General features: G+C 51.5%; 1 long non-coding RNA gene across 1 annotated transcript in view; it reads right to left on the reverse strand.

Moving 5' to 3' along the window:
• LOC102117826 (uncharacterized) overlaps positions 1 to 13790 on the reverse strand; it is a 123236-nt gene that overhangs the window by 91542 nt on the left and 17904 nt on the right. The gene's annotated exons all lie outside the window — the stretch shown is intronic.

Consider the following 13790-nt stretch of genomic DNA (forward strand, 5'->3'; position numbering starts at 1 on the left):
GCACCTGTGGCCGGCTTTGGACTCACTGCGCTTTTGCCTGGAAGGCCCTACCCTCAATGTCATCCTGGCCCACAGCCTCAGCTCCTCCGGTCTTGGCTCAAATGGTGGCTTTTCAGCGGGGTCTTCCCTGACCATCCTACTGAAAATCACCAACCACCCTCCATAGGGGGCTGAACAAGGGCCCCCCATATGTGTCCACATTCAAACACCTGGGACCTGTGGGTATGTCCATTGCAAAGAGGCTTTGCTGATGTAGTTAAGTAAAGGATCTTGAGATAGAAACTGACTCTGGATGACCTGGGTGGGCCCAGTGTAATCACAGGGTTCCTTATAGGAGTGGGGCAGGAGGGTCTGAGTCAGAGGAGCTGTGACAAGGCAGAGACTGGAATCATGTGCTTGAGGATGGAGGAAGGGGCCATGAGCCCAGGAATATGAGGGGCTTAAAAGAAAATACAGGCCGGACAAGCACTTTGGGAGGCTGAGGCAGGGGGATCACTTGAGGTCAGGAGTTCAAGACAACCCCCGGGCAAACACGGTGAAACCCCATCTCTAATAATAATACAAAAAATTTAGCTGGACATGGTGGCGCACACGTGTAGTCCCAGCTAGTTGGGAAGTTAAGGCAGGAGAATCGCTTGAACCCAAGAGGCAGAGGTTTCTGTGAGCCAAGATCGCACCACTGCACTCCAGCCTGGGCGACAGAGTGGGATTCCACCTTTTAAAAAAGGAGAGAGACAAAGAAAGAGAGCAGGATAGGTTGTTGGGGGGGGAGGGGAGAGAAAGAGAGAGAGAAAAGAAGGAAGAAAGGAAGGACAGAAGGAAAGGAAGGGAAGGGAAGGGAAGGGAAGGGAGGGGAGGGGAGGGGAAGGGAGGGGAGGGGAGGGGAGGGGAGGGGAGGGGAGGGGAGGGGAGGGGAAGGGAGGGGAGGGGAAGGGAGGGGAGGGGAAGGGAGGGGAGGGAAAAATACAGACACTGAAAATGCAAAGAATCCTGCCCTCAGCGCTTCCAGCAGGAGCCAACCCTGCTGACCCCTTGACTTAGCCCAGTGAAATTGAGGGCAGACTCCTGACCTCCAGAGCTAGGAGAGAGTCCATCTGTGTTGTTTGAAGTTATCAAGTTGGAGGTGATTTGTCACAGCAACCACAGGAAGCTAACGCACCCTCCCACATACCTGGAGCTTCCTATCCCCAAGCCTGCTGAATGTCTCCCCATAGCGGGGATTAGCAGCTGACATGCGTACCTTTCACTGATTTGTTTATCCCTCTTCACTTACTGAATGTCTGCTTCATAAAAGCAGGAATTTTGTTTGTTGTGAGATCCCCTGCACCTAGCACAGTGGCTGGCAGATAGCAGATGCTCAGCAAACACCCTCTGCAATGCTGCACCTGAGTCCTGAGGAGGGAGGAGGAGCAGATCCTGGGGTGAGCCAGGGGACAGAGCTCCCAGCGGAGGCAGCGGCAAGGGTAGAGTCTGAGTCACAGTCAATCCCATCCTTCCAGATGGCCGCTGTAGGACCCATGGATAAACTTCCATCTAGCCCGGCCTCCACAGAGAATTCCCTTCAACTGAAGTCACGGAAGCTGGGAACTCACTTAAGAGCCCTACAGTGAGACATTAAGAGCATAGACCCTGAAGCCAGGCTGCCTAGGTTCAAATCTCAGCTCTGCCACTCACTAGCTGAGTGACTCTGGGCTAGTTAATTAACCTCTCTGTGCCAATTTCCTCATCTATAGAATAAGGATTGTGAGGATTGAAACATCTATAGAATAAGGATTGTGAGGATTGAAACAGCTAATGCATTTAGCACAGTGCCTGGCACACGGTACACATGGTCTCCTGTTCCTATTTGGGTGGAAAAGTCCAGCAAGTTGCAAAGATTGTTAAAAAGCAACGAGAGTATACCAGGGTGTCTTAACTGACAAGCAAAGGGTGTGATTAAAAGATAAGCCAGGTTGGCAGCAGAACATCAGCTTTCTTCGTGCCTGAGCCATAGATGAGGAATTAAAACGTAGCCTGGCAACGCTTTGAGAAAAATTAATCACCCCTGCTACCTGCCTGCCCCTGCCCATCCCATTTAACCTGCACTCTCCTGCCCCCCACCCTACCCCTAAAGGGATCCTGGAGCCTCCTATTGTACATTCCAGGCTGTGACATCCACAACACACCCCAGCTCGGCCCAGTGAGTTGTTCTCCAGCCCCATCTGCCCAGACACAGCCCCGTAAAGAGAGGGCCGAATGCAGAGCCAAGGCTGTGTTGACTGCAGAAGAGACGGAAGGAAATAGATGGGGTGGGGGTTGGTGCATCGTGTGGGTCTCACATGTGGCTTCCCCCCAGCAAGTCCCCTGCACTCCCCGCCAGATGTAAGGAGGGAGGCAGGGGTGAAAGTGGGGTTTCCCCCAGAGGCAGCAGAGCTGGGGAAGGGCCCGGGCTGCAGGGACCTGTGTACAGGGCATGAGATGTCACCGGGGGCTTCCTACACGAGACGCAGTGAGTCATCAGGGTGCAGGGTGGAGGCTCTGAAGGAAGAGCCCAGGGGAATACGGGAAAGAGGTGACATGAGAATCCATCGGCCACCACCCCAGTCCTCCCTCCTCTGTCCAGGAGCAGGGCCAGGGCCCAGAAGACAGGGGGAGCTTTCTGCAGGAGGGACACCCGCCCTGAGAGGAACCCGGGTTGTCATAGCCGCACAGACACTGCAAGCCAGGAGCAGTGGCCACACCCATGGGGCAGGGGCATCAGAAGGGGGCAGAAACAGAGGCTTGTCCCCCGAGGGCTGTGAGCATGTGTTTGAGGTGACCGAGGGGAGACAAAGCAAGTGACAGAGACGCCTTCTCGTCAGCAGTGGTTCCCTCCGCAGGTCTCCGGGGACAGTGGGTCCAGGGGACAGGAACACTGGGGGGCTGTCACGGGTGCCGCATCAGGATGTCCCCTTCTGCCCTGAGCAGCAGGCAGTCCCCTCGAGGACTCCACATCATCAGCCTCTGGCCCGAGGGCTTCCCAGCCCCTCCCTTTCTCTGTTTTGGGTGACTTGGGCAGGCACTGGCATCTACATCTGGTACTCCTGGCCCCTGGTGGGTGTGACCTGGGCCCTCTCATCAGACATGCTTCAATCCCGTCCCACACAGCCCAGGGCCAGGCCCTGGCACCTCATGCACAGCCTCGGACGACGCACCCGGGATCCAGGCACTGAGACTCTGCATGTGGCCCCATCCCAGTGTCTCAGAGGGACATGAGGCTTGAATTTCTCCTGGGACACTGGAAACCCCGCATCTCAAGGTGTTGCCTAAGAGGATGCTTGGTGCTGCATCCTCCCTGCAATAACCATCATTTAATAAGGCCAGAAGAAGTGGAGAAGGCGCAGCTGATGGGGCCGCCATGTGTTCAAAAGCAGCCCCTACTCATGCACAAGCAGCCCTCAGAGGTACCAAGGCAGCTCCAACCAGCAGGTAACGGGCACCCAGAATGTGCAGAGCCAGCCCAGATCACAGCCTGGATCTCAATTTGCAAGAAAGAACTTGCTGGGTTGAGCAGCTGCCATGAGTGGTGGTGACTTGGCATTTTCTCCTGGAGGCTGTTCTCAGAGCCCGGGGGCGGGGGCTCCCCCTTGGCCTCTATGCGCCCCACAGTCTGCATGGAGCTTGGAGTCACCAGGCTGATTTCACGGACGTTTACAGAGCCTGCAGGAGACCTGCAGTGCGTCCCCTGCTAATTAAAGGACAGCGGCCAGTTGTTCCCTGTCAGAGATTACAAAGGATGATTGCTTTGGACCCAGGGAGCGGATGGGAGCGTATCAGACGCCAAAACCTGGTGCCTGCCACCTGGCATTCTTTGGAAGTGACCCTTTGAGGAGCAGTGGCCATTGTCAGGAGATGGGTATTGGGGAGCCTCCCTCTCAGCTCTGGGGGCTCAACTCTGCCCACGTAGGGCAGGAGGACGATGTCCTGAAGCTATGCCTGTCCTTGTCCAAGGAGGGTTGGGGGCTTTGCATGGGGGTGTGTGAATGCCTGCAGGCCTAGGGGTCAGGGGACCTGTGCAGGGCTGGAAGAGGGTATCTCGGCCACAGGACCAGCCCTGCTTCAGCCAGTGAAGCCATGTGTCGAAATACGGCCCAGCATTGCTCAACCTTCCAGCAGCCAGGACAACCTGGGTTTGAGTCCCTGCTACAGATAAAAGAACTGAATTCGACCATTTGTCTCCAGCCATTCTTAGCCTCTGCCTCTCTCCCCAGCCCCTCCACCCCTGTGTTCAAGGAAGGCAGAGCCCAGAACCTGTCGTGTGGGCCCTTGGGCTTTCCATGGCCTGATCGGTGCTAGTTTCTGGGGAGCCCTTTTTGGGGGACACTTTCAGATTCTCTCGAACGCCTCATACCCGGACTGCAATCCCCCATTCCACCAGCAATTTCAGGACCATGTGGGAAATTTCATCAAATTTGCAAGTGTGTTGTTTCTCCTTTTACCCCCACTCTGTCCGTGAGATGCTCTAATTCACCAGATGTCATGTGTCTTTGGGATTCATATTCTATGTTAAGTCCTTTGAAAGCAATCAACAGCTGTAATGCAATTACTATTGGCTGCATCTTTCATGCTCTTTTGCCCCAAACCTCATCCTGTGTGCCAAGCTCACCACACACACACACACACGCCCCACAACAGATGCCAGTTTTGTGCCTCACTGCCTCACATAACATGGGCGCATTGAGTAGTGAACAGCTGATGTGCATGAATTCATGTGGGAGGTTGTGTGGGCCCTGAAGCTTTCACACTCACAAACCGGCGTCCGGCTGGGTTGTCATGGAGATCAGGGGGAGGGACACCAGGGCTCCCCCCAGGACTCTGGGTCTCCTCTGATGAGCAGGTCACATGGGGATCTGGGGGGAGGCACAGGCACGAACTGCATATTAAATACACCCGACTCACCGTGTCTGTGAGTGCGTGGGCGTGTGTGGGTGTGGGAGTGAGCACGTGTGTGAGTGCACATGTAAGTGTGGCTATGTGTGTTAGTGTGTGCATATGAGTGTGTCTGTGTATGTATGAGTGCACATATGTGCATGGGCATGTTTGTACACATGTGCATGTGTGTATATGTTTGATGAGCACATGGATGCGTGAATGTGTGTGGGCATGTGTATCTGTGTATGCGTATGTGTAAGCATGCTAGTTTGCATGCACAGGTGTCCAGGTCCCACATGGAATGAAAATTGAATAGCTCTAAAGATCTGCTGGACACATTTCAGATCCTAACAGAGCTCTTAGGCTCCAAAGGTCAATGAATGGACAATGAATATTTCTGAGTCCAGGCAGCGCTGACTCAGCAATGCAGGAAGGCAGCTCCTGGAGTTCCAGGAATGACCCCTACTTTCTCTCCCTCACAGTCACCTGCCCCTCCCCACGTCCCTTCCTCTCCCCCTCTCTGTTTGCTTTCCAAGCCTCTGCCTTTCCCGGTCTCATTTCTCACACGTTCATCACTTCGTCCTGCGGTTCAATTCCCCTCCACCCCTCATCGTGGACTGTGGGATGAGACAGCCACAGCCTTATCCCTGACGTAACCAAAACTCTTGGCAGCAGCTTAGACCTGTTTCTCAGTCTTATAAACCGGTCTCAAATCAGGGACATGTAAGGTTCTGAGGAAAATGGTCACCACTAGGTGATTCCCCTTTGTGTTACCGTCAGGCCGTAAGACAGAGATTCTCTTAACGTTTTTAGTGCAACCCCCCGTAAGAAACCCATTGCAAACTGCCACCCAGCACACACGCACATCCATTTATACAGAAACGCAACACGTTTCCCCAAACGACACTCACCCTCACTGCACACAACGCACTCTGATGTCTCCTGACCTAGTCTATTCTGATCTGTTGCAAATTTTCAATGCCGGGCTCAACCCTCTAAATTGATTTCAAGACCCACTAATGCATCACAGCCTGCGATTTCATAAACTCCACGCTAAGACACATCCTGTTGTGAGGTGTTCGACCTAGAGGCCATTTATCCTGCAGCGACCTCAGAGCAGGATTCACCCTGAGGCGCGTCTCCTCCTTCTCAGTCGGGCGCTGCGGGGATGGCTCTGTGCCATGGGACCCGCAGAGGTCGTGGTCTCAGGGTTTGTGCCCTGTAGCTGCTGTATGTCCAGCAGCTGGCAAGGTGGGAAGTTTGGGGGTGGGGGTGTCACTCCCACAGGCACACAGCACACAGCAGAACCCTGGCCTGAAGCCACTTAGCCCTGTGGCCTCTTGAGTCTACCTGGGAGCAGGCCCTGGGGGACAGCTGTGGGGACAGGGACTCCCAATGCACAGAACGGGCCATGAGCTGGGCAAGCTGCTCCTTCCCATAACCTCAGACCTTTCTTCTGACCCACTCAGGACCAGCTCCTGGGAGTTTGCAGACAATCCTGGGCCCAGAGAAGCAGACAGATGAGGCTGCTGGTAGCACTAATATGGGTTGTTAATATCATCCTGTGGTTATTACTTTAGTTACGTCACCCACCAGTACACTCGATCCTGCACATGTCCCCTCACTTCACACTCACAGGGTTTGCATGATGGGACGAGCCCTCGCAGCAGGTGATGAGGGTGATAAATGGCACCGGACATTCCTGGAGCACCTGTTGGCGCCCAGGGCGGGGCTTACTGCTCCATTTGAGTCTGGAGACTTTACTCTGCGATAGCAGCTGTGTGACCCCAGGTAAGTGGTTTAACCTTTCTGTGCCTCTTCTTTCTCAACTCTAAAAGAGGATAATAAAGTCCCTGCCCTCAAGGAATCAAAGATGTGTAAGAAGGGCCTGGCACATGGCAGGCAGGCAGTATAGATGGCTGGGATTAGCCCCACTATACAGATGAGAAAACTGAGGCTCAGGGGCACTGGTCTGGCAGGAAGTGGGACCTGCACCCAGTCTTGTCTGACGCTGAGCTCTTTGGCCTCCCTCCCTTACGGCTGCCTTCAGAAGGGACAGAGCAGAGGACCACCCCCTCACACACACACAGGGGCTGAGCATCCAAGGACCCCAATCACCTGGCTGAGAGCACCCCTGCTCCCATGGGGACACTGACGGCTCCGTGTGCCCGGCATTCAGGCCTCAAACCACCACTCCGCACAGCACGGGGCTTCCTCAGAACGCGTCCCTCCCCAAGGGACTGTTTCTCTGCGGGATGGCGCTGCTGCTGCGGGGAGGGCCCCTCCTCCCTCCACGACGACCTGCCCTCACCTGGCTGGTCTCTTGGCAGACGCTGTCCCACATGTCTCTGTCATTTGCACGCCACCGTGATGACGGTCTTCCTAGCCGCAAGTGTGACAGGGCCTTTTAGTTTCCGACACAGTCATAGCCCGATTTCACCTGATTTCACTTATGAAGGCAGGTTTCCCTTCCCAGCCTCACATGGGGGTGGTCTCAGTGGAGTTCAAGAGGGTGTGGGCTGGGAGGGGGGGCAGCAGAGAACCCAGCCCACCCCAAGCAGGAGGCGGCAGGATCCCTCCGCCGTCTGGAGACAGCCAAGGACCTCGGCCACTGCACTTCTCCCACCTGAGCCTGGCCACCCCCACTCCACACTGGGACAGATGCTAGAGGGCCAAACCCACAAATACCCTCCCTAACCAGAAACCGAAATCCACCAGATCCCAGCCCGCCCTGGTCAGATAGTCTGACTTTCCAACGAAGTCGAAAATACAGATTTTTATAACTAAAATGTAAATGTTGGCAACTAGTTCAGATTATTATTATTATTATTGTTTGCATGGAGGGCTTTCTGGTGAAAACGTGACCCCACCTGGGAGCAGGCCCCGGGGAGACGGCTGTGGGAGATGGGGAATCCCCCAACCAAGTGCAACAAACAGGCCACGACCTGGGCACAGATGCCTCTTCCCGAGCCCACCTGGGAGTGACAACCGGAAAACGTGCTGGACAAATTCTGAAAGAGCTGGAACAGCTTCCATTATTTTAAAAGTCCTCAGGTTGCATTTATCCCAGACCCTTTACAGCTTTTTCCTTCTGATTGGTGAAGCCTCAGCTCAAAGGTCACCTCCTCAGAGAGGCCCTCCCCCATGGCCCTATTTAAGTAGCCCCCACCAGAGCCACAGTCAGCGACACGCACCCTTCATTTCCTTCTTGGCGGTGACTCCTACCTGCGAGTGCCTTGTCATTTGCGGTTGACATCTGCACTGTCCGTCTCCACCAGCACTGAGGCTCCGTGAGGACAGAGGCACATCGCCTTGTGTCCTGGCGAATCCCAAATCCCAGCCCTGAGCACAGCCTGGCACAGAACAGACACAGGCAATGAGTGCTGCTGAAATTTTCCCCATGGAGCCAGTGGTGATCTGTCCAGGCTCTACAGCCCTCCCCCGAAACGTGTTCAGAGACGGGACACTGAGGCCATCCTCCTTGCTCCACTCCTGGTGAAGAGCCCTCAGACCCACAGGAGGGGCTTGTCAGTATCACCTTCTCAGGTGAGCCTCATAGATAAGCAGGTGCAGTGAGTTAACCAAGCCTACGTCTTTAACCATGTGATAACCACAGTACCAGGGTTCTGCCATCAAATCTTTTCTATCCTCAGTCCTGCCTTGGGAATTCAGACTCACCCAGAATTCAGAGTTTCACAGACTCAGAAGAGAATGTGATGCTAGATTGTTCTGTGAAAGGTTTGGTTTTAAAGCAAGATCAAATGATTACATTTGTGATCTGAAATCAATTGTTTGCTTCATAGCAAACCAAAAGTCCTTCCGAATTATTTTGTTTAAATTCTTCCCAGAACGGGGAGCAGTATTATTGTTTCCAGTGAAAAAAGTTCCCCTTTCATCAAAGCCGTGAGCTTTATCTGCTGCTTTTGAATCTAACGCTGGCTTGGGGAAAGGGATTGTAAACAGCAGGTCTTCTTTGTGCACTTTACGCTTCCAAATGTGCTAGTTGGAATAAAGGAGTGAAAAGTTTAAAAATTCTCTCTTGTAAATGTTTAGAAATTGCAGGAGAGTTATTTGTTGCTCTTTGAGGGGAGAGGTCACCCTCCCAAGGCACAGTCACAGCTGAATGTCACTAGATCCCCGCTTCCTCCCAACCTTGGCAGGTCAGACTCTGTGAAGGACACTCACTGTCTGTGTGACCTCACACCAGGTACAGGGACGAGGGAAAGAGGCACATGGGGCTTGTAGGATGGTCCTGCAAGGCTGCTTTTCTGGCAGGGAGGTGACACCTGCAAAGGAATCTCTCATTTCTCCCAGCTCCAGTCAGTTTCAACAAGAGGTGAGGTTTTCTTTCCTCCCAATTATTATAGTATTTTTTTCTAATAAAGTCGTAACTCATTTCAAAGGTTTTTAAAAATAGAAGAAAACAAGCTTTTAAATCATGAGTGACTCCAACACCAAAGATAAGCAGCATTTGCATTTTGCTATGTAGTGCTCCTGTTAGACAATACACGCATATTATCACACTTATGCACTTCTGTGTTTTTGCTTTATTAAAATAGAATAAAGCTTTACTGGGCCAGGCGCAGTGGCTCATGCCTGTAATCCCAGCACTTTGGGAGTCCGATATGGGTGGGTCACTGAAGGCTGGAAGTTTGAGACCAGCTTGGGCAACATGGTGAAACCCCGTCTCAACTAAAAATACAAAAATTAGCCGGGTGTGGTGCATGCGTCTGTAATCTCAGCTACTTGCAAGGCTGAGGCAGGAGAATTCTTTGAACCTAGGAGGCGGAGGTTGCAGTGAGCCAAGATTGCACCATCGCACTCCAGCCTAGGCAACAGAGTGAGACAGTGTAAAACAAAAACAAAAACAAAAAAGGTTTATTTACACTAAATATATTTTGTGTCCATATTTACACATTGATAACAACAGATCACTATCATTTTTGGTGTGGGCATATATAGATATAATTATTAAATGAATTTCCTTTTTATCCAGTTACGGTTATATCACCTATCAGTGATGTAACTTCAGCCAAGACAGAAGTTTATCTCATAAAAATCAAGACTGGGCTGGGCACAGTGACTCATGCCAGTAATCCCCACACTTTGGGAGGCTGAGGCGAGTGTTTCACTTGAAGTCATGAGTTGGAGACCAGCGTGGTCAACATGGTGAAACCCTGTCTCTACCAAAAATAAAAAAAATTAGCAGAACATGGTGGCACACACCTGTAATCACACCTACTCGGGAGGCTGAGGCATGAGAATCACTTGAACCCAGGAGGTAGAGGTTGCAATGAGCTGAGATGCAACCTCTGGAGTGTATTGCAATGAGCTGCAATGCACTCCAGCCTGAGCAACAGAACAAGACTCTGTCTCAAAAAACAAAAAAAGTAAAAACAAAACTGGAGGTTGTCAGTCTAGGGCTGGCGTAAAGGACTTTCATTTCCTTCCAGAAGACATTCTGCTATCCACAGGGTAGAAGCCTAATCCTCAAGGTTCAAGGTGACAAGAATAGCTCCAACCATCATATGCTTATTCCAGGAAACAGGTCAAAGGATGGAACAACTAAGAAATGACAGTAAAGATATGTGTCAGTCCATCTGTGTTGCTATAAAGGAATTCCTGAGGCTGGGTTCTTTATAGAAGAGAGGTTTAATTGGCTCAGAGTTCTGCATGCTGTACAAGTATGACACCAGCATCTGCTCCTGGGGAGGCCTCAGGAAGCTTCCAATCATGGCAGAAGGTGAAAGGGAAGCAGGTACATCACATGGCGAGAGAAAGAGCAAGAGAGGGAGGAGGACATGCCAGGCCCTTTAAACAACCAGATCTCCCATAAACTCAGAGCAAGAACTTAGTCATTGCCATTGGGACAGCACCAAGCCATTGTGAGAGGGATCTGCCCACATTACCAAAATGCCTCCCTCCAGGCCCCACCTCCAACATCAGGGATCACATTTCAACATGAGATTTGGAGGGGACCAACATCCAAACCATATCAAGACAGAGGTTATAGAAGGGGGTTTCCAAAAATACCACCCAAAGCTTTTATTACCTCCCATTGGCCAGAACCTGGTCACATGACCACAACTCAACTGCAAGGAAGCCTGGGAAAATGTAGCCTGTGTGAGAGGGGAGCACTGGTGCCAGGGTGCGAGACCACCAGTGGGCATTCATGCTTCCAACTTCTTTCTTTTTATAAAAATCCTTAGTGATCCATCTTTCCATATTTTTCTGACTATTTCCTAGGGATAAATGCCTATAAATGAAATTTGGGACCAAAAGTTATGCACTTTCATTGGTCAGTTGCCAAATTGTCCTCTAGATAGGTTATACCAATGAACTCCCCAAGAGGTGGGGTTCTATTGCATGAAATGTTTCTCCACTCCACGTTTCCTTTTAATCCACACCCTTTGGCCTTTATTAGGCTTACACATCTCTTCAGAATCCCTGCTTCCTACATCATAATCTTGGGATTTAATACACATTTTTCGTTCAGGTTATTACTGATATCAGATTTATCTGACTATGCATGAACCCAGCCACAGCTTCAGGGAAAGGGATGTACCTTTCAGCGGTGAAGAGAATACAAATTAATAATCCTCAGAGACTTTGAAACTGAAGTGGGCAGGAAAGGGTGGAAAGAACTGATCTCATGCTATGAAGAGCATGGAGGGATTTTCACAGCGCATGTAGTGCTGACTGAGTACAGCAGACCAGGCTCCCAGGGGCACCCAGAGAGCAGCGTTTCCTCAACAGAAGAGGAGTGAGCACTGCACAGAGTTGCGGAAACGGAATCCCAGACAGGGGTAACAGTAGATGCAAAGGCCCCACGGCAGGCCCTGGCTTGGCCTGCTGGAGGAGCAGAAAGGAACCAGTGTGTCTGGAGTAGAGGGGACCAACTTGTCCAGGTTTGCCCAAAACTTTCCTGGTTTTAACACTAGAAATCCCACATTCCAGGAAACTTCTGAGTCTCAGCCAAGCTGGGATGACTTGCCTGGAACTGCCCTTGTTATAAAACTGAAAGGTCTGTGCCTCACAAACCCCCTCAGTCCTGAGAAAGCTGAGGCAGTGGGTCGCCCTAGACTGGAGCAACATGCATGATGGTGGGAAGAGTCAGTGACTCTCTTTCATGTCCTCTCTCCCCTCGACCTCAGGAGTCACCCAGGTGGGCACTGGCATCCAGGATGAAAACTTCCCAGCATCCCTTGCAGCAAGCAGTGGCCATGTGACCAGGCAGTGGCCAATGCACATGAGGCCAGTGCACAGCAACTGCCTTTACAGGAAGGGAGGTTTGTGTCCTCTTGTTCTCTTCTCCCCTCCCTGCTGGCTGACAGCAGATAGGATGGACACTGTGGGGAAGCTACACCCTAAGGAAGCCAGAGCAGCAAGATGGAAGTAGCCAAGACCCTGAAAAATGCACAGAGAAGAATCACCCGACTGGCTTGGACTTTCATGTGAAAGGAATGAACCTCTGTCTCAGTAAAGCCACCGTGATTCAGGGTCCTTGTCACATTCACTGAGGCTGTAACATAATTGTTAGAAAGAACAGGAGCGGGAGGGGAGATGGAGTCGGAGAGGCAGGGAGAGGTAGATCATATCGGAACTGTAGACCAAGGCGGAGGAAGAAACAGGCGACACAGGACTCAAGGACCACACCTGCTCCCAGGCGAAGGGAGTTTGCTGTGGGTGCCCCTCCCTGTCCATGTGTCCAGTGTGTGGATATTCTTTATACCTTACCCGTATTGTACAAATACTTTTTTCTATTCAATATTTAGAAGACATTGCATTAAATAGCAAGATGGCAGATGAACATCAGGAAGGAACATTAGGAACATCCACGGTGTTCCATCCAGGAACCTTCACCATGGAAACCCTTGTGCTCATGGGCCTGGTCTCAAGACGCAGTCAGCTGTTGGGGATCAGAGGCCACACTCATCGTAGCAGAGAAGCAGGACCAGCTGGGAGAGGGTCCTTCTGTGACACCGACGGCATCACCGGGCTGTGGGAAGTGACTCAGCTGCCAGAACTCACACAATATCATTCTGCACCAAAACCTCACGGGAAAAATGGTAAGTTCTCAGTTTCTCCATTAATAGCACCTCTCAGATGAATCTCTGTCCTCCATCACTTCTCCATGAAACAACATTTTATAGCTTTGCTTGGGTCTATTTTTCAATGTATTTCTTATTTTATTAACTGATTAAAAGATATATATATATATATTATGTGTGTGTGATTTTGTCTCTGCCAGTCAGGATAGTCATAGTTTAATTCCTATTATTATTACCAACATCCTTTAGTTTTTTTAAGCTTTTCAATTCCTAAGGCTATCAATCAGGATCTTTCTGCCTCATGAGACAGAAAACAAATCCAAACTGTGTAAGAGGAAAAAGAAGACACTTATCACTAGCATTTAGAAGTTCCCAAGCTCAGCTTGCTTGGGGTACAGCTACATCTACAGTTTCCAGGGTCATCCTGTAACTCTCTCTCTCTACTTCCCCAACTTTGGCTCCATGTTTAGCTCCACGACCCTCAGACTTAAACAGCAGCACTGGCTCCTCCCCAGATCTCCAGCTCCCTGACCCTCAAACTCCAACTCCAGCACCAGCCCCGCCCGGGTCTCCAGCTCCACCATCCTCAAACTCCAACAGCAGAACCAGCTCCCGCGTGGATCTCCAGCTCAATGACTCTCAGACTTGGGAGGCAGCACCGGCTCCCCACCAAGGCTCCAGCTCCACAACACTCAAACTAGAACAGCAGCACCGGCTACTCCCTGGCTCTCCAGCTCCCTCAAACTTCAACGATAGCACTGGCTCTTCCCCGGGACCACCAGCTCCACAACCCCCAACTTACACGGTGGTAGCATCAGCTCCTCCCTCAGTCTCCAGCTCCACAACCAT

The sequence above is a fragment of the Macaca fascicularis genome, chromosome 10, assembly GCF_037993035.2.
Source record: "Macaca fascicularis isolate 582-1 chromosome 10, T2T-MFA8v1.1".
Taxonomy (NCBI): Eukaryota; Metazoa; Chordata; class Mammalia; order Primates; family Cercopithecidae; genus Macaca; species Macaca fascicularis.